Below are 8,249 nucleotides of genomic sequence, written 5' to 3'. Positions count from 1 at the left end.
AACATACACATAGTGTGATACTTCAAAGGAATGCTTTGTAAATTTACAGTTCTGCACAAAAGTCTTCACCTACAACTCATTTCTTTACAGTAGCACACTGCTGCACAACACGTGAGAGACACAGAACACACAAACAAACAAACAAACATACAAACATGCGTATGCTACAGTCACAACAGCATGATGCTATGATACATTATGTTGTGTCACACTATTCTAACCTCACGTTCCATTCTTTGCTATGACATTCCATTAGTTGCTCAACTTAACTGTAACATATACAAACCTATAGGGTTGGTGAACAAATATTTGTGTCGGCAGTACAGATGTTAGCAATCACAGAGCCCCAGTCAATGTTTATGCAAAAGTTGATCAACATTGGTCCACTTGTGCAGGAAGAGAAAAGAACATGCAAAAATATGTACAGACATACATCATAGATCATTAGACCACAACAGACCACAACAAGTCCTAATGAGTTACAGTGTATTCATACACCAATCACAAAACACAGGAAGCTACAGTTAAAATATGGCTAATCTTAGCAATTCTTTGAAAGAAGCAGGGTTGACTGCAAAAAGGAACTTTTTACAGATGTGACTGGCCACTCCAACACTCCACTGTCCCAATTACCTATTTCTTGATGACCTGTATTTTTGGTTACAGTGCCTCTAGCTTTCTCTACAGTCTGTCATTTTATGTTTCTCTCTAATCTCTAATGACATCATGAAGGAGCATGATGCTTTCAGATACATGTGAACATAGAACAGTGGTAACATTCTGGTTACCACGGCAACATTAGCATTTCTTTTCCTTCACGTTAAAGCTGCTTAGTTTCTCAGTTACATGAAAAACAGAAGTATTTCTTATTGTCTTTGCAAAGCACAACACAATAAATGATTAAAAATCATAAAATTTATGGTAGAATGTATTTAAACATCTTGTTAATTATGTTCTTAGCAGCATAAAAACACTGTAGATGATTGCACATGTTAAACTCAAATCCACTGTAATACATAGACAAATTTATAGAACCTTAAAGGCACATCATAATTTGATTAATTAATTTATTAAACTTGTTTTTTGACAGTTTAACACTATCACTACCAAACTCATTAAGACAACTGAGTAAAAGATAAATTATTGAAAATATTTTACTGCAACTGTTTTATTTTGTTTTGTTTTTGGACTGTTTATTTGAATTCAGTTTCAGATTATTTATATAGCTCCTAATCACAATAACCACCTCACACAGTGGGGCCAATGCCAGTTTGGGGGGGGGTCTTTATTCTGCCGTACTAGAATAAACTGCAATTGCACATCCACCAAGCATGTGCACACACACAGCAAAGAGCAGGAGATATGAAGTGGAAGTGCAAAAAACAAACCCTCAAGAAAAATGCAAAAATATTTAACAGTGATGAAAAGAAAGGCGGAGAGAGACGGGGATAATGAGACAAACCAAACTCTCCCTAAAACTAAGATGAGGAAATATGACCAGTTTATGTAGCGCTTGGCTTCACTGCGACTACATGCAATTTAAATCTTTTCTGTTACAGACTAAAAAAGTTATTCTTTGTTTTAAGTTGATTTATATTTATTTATTTATTTTTTGTTTTCTTTAATGTTAATAAGGCTACAACATTATGCAAAGATGAACTTATAATAACAATTTTATAGACAAATTATACTGTTTATATTGAAGGAGTGTGAGGGGCGCAAAATGTTTTCTTCTTCCTAAGAGGGGCGTAACAGAAAATAATTGAGAAGCACGGCCCTAGCGTATTACAGAGATGCCAAATGATCAAGTGATCCCCTAAGAGCAAGCAGTAGATCATGGTGTGGAGGAAAAACTGATTTGTGAATGAAAAGCACATCAGAGCCTTTGCAGATCGAACAAGGAGAGCTTTGTCCAAAGTCTTGATAAAATAGATCCTGCTGATCCTGTGACGAAAAATTCACCAAACTCGGATGCGCACAGACTGTTTTCCTTCATGATGATAAAGAAAAACATTGGCATGTGAAAGGGCATTTATTCCCTTCCAGGAATCCAATCTGTTCTCTCATTGGATTGTTACATTTGTGATTGATATGACATTGACCAATCAGCAGCTCAGCTGAAAGGAAGTATAATCTGATCAAATGTGTTGAAACTCAGTTGAAACTCACGCACAAGTGAGGGAACTTGAGTGCAGAGCTTTAGATGTAGTTTTTTGCTTTGTATCTGTCTGTAACCAGAGCTTAACAAAAAAAATTGTAACTTATCATTTTTACAAACAAATCATTTTTACACACAAATTCTCATCTATGGATGCACAAACATAAAATTTTCATTTTGGTTTCAAAGGTTACAAAACCCAGTTCACACATACACAGTTTGATTAACATGTAAAAAATATTTATGACCACAATGTTCCTCTATTTATGCTCGCCCCTCTTGTTTGTTTAATTCATAAACACATTAGAACACAGGAGGGATGAACTGAGGTTTAAACAAAAAGCGAGCCTTTATTGCAGCCGATTATAAAATAAAGGAACAAGAAACAAAGGCGAAAACTAAACTAAGACCTACACTGAGAAATACTAAACTAACTATGAAAATAATGACGATGGACAAGAACATGAAACTGAACAGGAACATGCGCCTATGGAACAATGAAATAAACCAAACATGAACCCTGAGCAGTAGGGAAAACTATGTGACTTGGCCTGATTCAACACGAACTGAAACAGACAACCTGACAAAGACAGAATGAAACACAGAGACTAACTACACACAAGAGGTGATCAGGGAAAGTGGAAACACATGGGGAAACAGCTGACACAAATGAACATCATGACGCCTGTCACGGAACACGGAGTGTTCAGGTAACAGGACCCCAAAGCAGACTCAGCACACCGCAGCTCAGAACTATGTACACGTTTTTATTGAACTGAAGAATCTTTTAACCACGTTAAGGAAACAAAAGGTGATTTGGAGGCGGCCCAGCCCGAGGGTGTGGCCACCACAGCCTCCCACGGCTCCCTGGATGCCGAGCCACGGGCCGTGACAACGCCACAGGTAAAAGTAACACAAAGCACAATAAACTTAGAAAAAAGACTTTCAAAATAAACCAGGAAACATGGAGAGACGTAGACATGACGACACCGACTTGATAGCATGAAACACAGAAAAGAAATACAAGTCATACTAACACACAGGACAAGAACAGACTCACACAAGGGGACATAGATGAAAACCTAAACTAAAATAATACTCAACTAAATTCTAACTGATAATACCAACACAAGACTTATTTACAATATAAGAAATCAAAAATACAAAATGAACTCAAAATGCTGGGTCACAGACCCATCCCCTGACAAAACACCGGCTAACTGACTCCAACTGACTGACTACAAATCAAAGGAAAGTTAGAAAAACTAAAGAGATTCTCAAGGCAGTGCTTAGTTTCATTAGTTGTGAGGAGTAGAAATAATGTATAAATTATGTCACAGCATGTGAGAGATAAAAAATAAATAAATAAATTTCAAAGCCAATTAAGCTCATTTAAATTGGTCATATAAAAAAAGAAAGTGATCCCTTTTTCAATTCTAAGGTTTTAAGTATCGCGATACAATTAAAATCATCAAGTCTTTATCAGCTGTGCAACCATGGCTTTGTTTGAGGAAGCTAGATCTTAGACGTGTGATGAGGGGTTTTCGTGTTTGTTAGAAAAAGGAAAAGGCAAAACAAGTGAAAGCTTGACATTATTTTTATTTCAGTTTTATTTTATTGCTCAGTATATTTGACTTTCTATCATCTAACAAAGAACAAAAACTTGTCATATTTATTTCTTACATTTATTTTTAAATAGACTGATTCCAGACATCTTTAGCCTTTTTTGCAGGACCTTCTCCAGGTCTTCCAGGGACATCTCCTTCACATCATAGCCATTTTTCTTTTCCACAATGTCCTCTTTACTGTTAGGATCATTTCTTCCCACTGCAGCATAAGTGGGGAAAAAATCAGATTTTTGTTGAGTTGGGCAGCAGTAAGCAGTCCACATATACTCAGGTACGTGCACCCTTTTACTGATGACATGCTCTCCAGATTCATAAGGTATGGCCCCAGTGATAACATACATTGTTTCTTTGCAGATTTCCATAAACCTTGTTAACATCTGGTTCTCCAGAACATTCCAGGGGCCACTATTGGACTTTTCCATTTGAGGAACAATATTTGTAAGGGTGAAAGTAGCAATCCGGTCTTCTTTTGTGTTTTGGTGACCGCTGGGGGCGAGGTGGCCTCTGGTATAACCAGAGTTGGTGTAGTCTTCATCAACTGCCTGGCTGTCCTTCACGTTTTGGTCAGGATTTTCTTGGTCCTTCATTTCTTTGTTGGCTTTGAGTGATGCCAGCTGAAGAAAAAAAAAGGCTTTTTATATCTTTCAAAGCTACAAAGATTATTTATCATTCATCATACTGTGTGTGCCGCTTCACTTTCAGTGTGAATCCGTGGGAATAGTAACACAGAGAGCATACTGTCAGGCTTATTCATATGATTTTTAAAGAGAGACAGCTATTATTTTGTTAAATATGATGTTATTTTGTGCATTTACTGCTTTAAACATATTGCATCTTCTTAGAGGTGAAGGTGAACAATCCCATACAGAAAAGAAATAGTAAAAACTTATATGTGATTACTGATGAAAGTGGCCACTTTCGCATTACTTTAATACATTGTTTTAGTAAGTATCCAAAACATACAAGTTTCATTATATAATTTTTCAAGGGATCTTATATCTGTTTTCACTCTTATATGCTTTTCATACAAGTTTCACACAAGACAGATACAAACTTTATAAGATTTATATATATCTTTTCCATATGGGATGTAGCAGCAATGACAACAATCCCAGCTTTTAAAAAAGGTTATTAGTCACAGTGAGATCATGCTACTTCAAATCAGAGCAAGACTTTTACATTCTCACTATTGTTATTCATTATGACACCATGATTTTTTAAAAGCATATACGCCACATCAGACAATGTTCTAAAAGATGAGCAGTACAAAGAAATGACTGCCTTTGAACATCAAACCGTGTTATGTTACACACTTACCTGTGGTTCAATCTTCCATGGTGTTTTAGGTCTTGGACCATCTGGAGAACTGAGTATATAGGCAGAGTACAATGGTATACGACGTGTTCTGTCATATATGGTGGCAAAGCGGTACTTATTTTCATAAATCTGACATATTCCCTCATAGCCCTTTCCACTGATGCCCTGTGGTGTAGTATTTTCATAAAAGAATTTAAGACACTTCTCCAAGTTGGCACTGATCTCTCCATTGACTGGTCCACCAAACCAGGAGAGGAGAAGTAACAGAGCTCCTGTTGCAATCTTCAGCATCTTTACTTGAGGCAACTCTCACAGCAAAGCGGGCTGAATCTTTTTGCCTGGAAGTGAGTGAGGTCGTTAAATACTCTGTCAGGATCTGGGTGGTGGCCAGTGGCAATCTGGGTGGTGGCTGGTGCTGATGCAAAGATGATAACCATGTACGAGCTAAAAATGTGTCCGAAAAAGGGCAGGGCACAGTCTCTTTTTTATATTACCCCAATATTTTATAATCCCATCTGTATTGCAGTGCTATTACAAGCATGCAAATGAATCAGAAACATCAAATTAAATGGCAAATACATGGAGTTCACACACAAAACTTGTCCTCACGTTAGCTGGAGAAATAACGCTTAATCTTGTTCTGCATGGGACAAGGGAGATTTTCTGATTTTATTCAGATGCATTTTACTCTGCACAATAACAAAAAGGAAAAGATATCTTACATTTAGCCTAAGGGAAAGAAAAATTCAGTTGTAGAATCTAAAAATAATCTGCCAGCTGTGCATGCTGCTCATGCACAGCTGGAAATTGTGCACAAGTTAAGTTCTGATGCAGAAATGTCAAACATATACTGGTGCGAATGCCACCGTGACCATTGCTCATAGTTAGATTTCACACAGATATCTGTGGGGGTTTTATGACTTAGGCTGGTACTAAAATGAGGAAGTAAAACTAGGGTGAAGGTCAGACTGAGTGCAGAGATGGGGACGTGTAACTATGGTAAAAGTAGTTATACAGGAATGGGAGAGGCAGGTTACTAATCCAGGTGTGGCCTCACCTGAGTGGAGAAAAGTGGAGTGCCAGGAAGATGAGGAAACAGCTGACTAGGATGAACATAATGATGCACAGGAAATGTAAACCAAAACACAAAGACATTGAAACTGGACTTTCAAAATAAATGGGAAAAAAATGACAAGACGCAGGCATGACACGAACTTGACAATATTAACCAGGCAGGCAAGAAACATGACCAATAACACACAATAAACAACAAGGGGAACTTTAACACAAGGGAAGATGACACAAAGAAATTGAGAAACAAAGGACTAATAGCAACCTAGAAATTGAGCTAAACTGAAACTAGAACACAAATGAATACAAAATGACACATTAACAACCCACATACTGGGTCACATGACCCAGCACCGTGGCAAAAAGTAGAAACTAATGTAATAGAAGAACAATAACAGACTACTTCAAACCCCAACAGATGTTTGATTACAGATTTTCCTAAAACATGAAGCTTTATTTAACAGTCTTTGACACTAAAGGAAAACAAATCCACTTTTACCACATTATTTTCCCATCAGGTGCTTTTAGGTCAAGCTGAGCTTAAACAAACAATAAAGATTCGATTAGATGAAACTTTATTTATCCCTCTGGTGGGTTCCTCTTGGAAATTCAGTAAAAGACCCACAGGTAGGATTGATGTTTTGACATAAGCCTGCTGTTTATCTAAAAAATGTTATCAAGGAAAAACATTTTTTTTTCTTTTTTGTTTGCACCATTTTCAGTGTTCTATATATCTGCATAAAGGAGATAATTTAATAAAAGGATGATATGGCATTCATTTTATATCATCATGAGAAAATAATAAATTTAATTACATAAATCCATCCTGTAATTAAAGAATTTAGAAGCTAAGAACTGATTGTCCAACAGTGTAGTCAGCTGCTTTGCCCACATGACAGACAAACTAGCCAGTTATAACATTACGCTTTGGATAGACGTACTGATGGTAAAACAAAACACTTATCTACTTTTGACCACAAATTTTCTCATAATCTCACAGTGAACACAGTATCTACTCAGTAAGAAAATGAACTGATGCCTTCTACATGGCTGGAGACTGAGGTCAGTTTAAAATAACGTAACTACAGAGATAGTTCCATCACACTGCCTGACCCTCTCTAAGAACTGGTGCAACAATCGGTGCCTGTTTAGCTCAGTGGAATGAGCAAGTGACCATATGCCACATTGCTGGCAGTGGCTGGCTGGGGTTCATGTCTGACCCGTGGGCCTTTGCTGTGTGTCTTCCTCTTCTTTCCTGTCAGGCTTCAATGTACCTATCTAATAAGGCCAAAACACAACTTAAAAGTTTCAGTTACAAACGAGACTTTAATTTAGGAGGATGGTGTTTGAAGTACCTGAGCTGGATATACTATGTCATGATCCTGGGTTATTTGACCCAGCGCTGTGAGTGTTTAAGTTCATTTTGTTATCTTAATGTAGTGAAGTAGATTCTGGGGTAGGATCTTACATGATGTCCACGAATGCACCACTAACATCCACACCTTCCCAGTTAACAATTAGCGGGCTTATAAGAAACAGCTGCGCTTCAGAAGGAGGCATTTGGCAGTCTTGTCCAAGGTGGCTGAGAGCGTTAGGCAGCTAAGCACTGCAGATCTCTCCAGGAAAGCTGCTCAGTAGTGATGGGCAGATGAAGCTTCATGAAGCACTGAAGCTTTTCATCCAATTGGTTCGCCCCAGTGCAAAGCGTCTTGAAGTTTCATTTGCTCTAGTAGGACACCTACTGGACGTAAAAATATTAGTTGGCATGAATTTGAAGAGTGTGGCCTTTTGCACACAGCCTGTAAATGTCAACAACAAAAGGAGTGTGTAAAACATCTATACTGTAGTGATGGCAGTATACTGTGTATATTTATACTGGCAGTATGGAAAATGATTATTTGGAAATGCTTAAAATTAGAGCTGGGCGATATGAGATTTTTTCATATCACGATATGTTTTTTTCATTTCAGGCGATAACGATATCTATCACGATATAAGCCAAATAACTATATTTGTAAGATTTAAATGTGCCGTTGCTCACAAGTAAAATGTGAAATAATCAGCAGCTTGTTTTT

The sequence above is a fragment of the Pundamilia nyererei genome, unplaced genomic scaffold (genome assembly GCF_000239375.1).
Source record: "Pundamilia nyererei isolate P.nyererei 1_Seehausen unplaced genomic scaffold, PunNye1.0 scaffold00016, whole genome shotgun sequence".
In the NCBI taxonomy this organism is placed as follows: Eukaryota; Metazoa; Chordata; class Actinopteri; order Cichliformes; family Cichlidae; genus Pundamilia; species Pundamilia nyererei.
The sequence above is the reverse complement of the archived record's forward strand: the minus strand, read 5'-3'. Positions refer to the sequence as shown.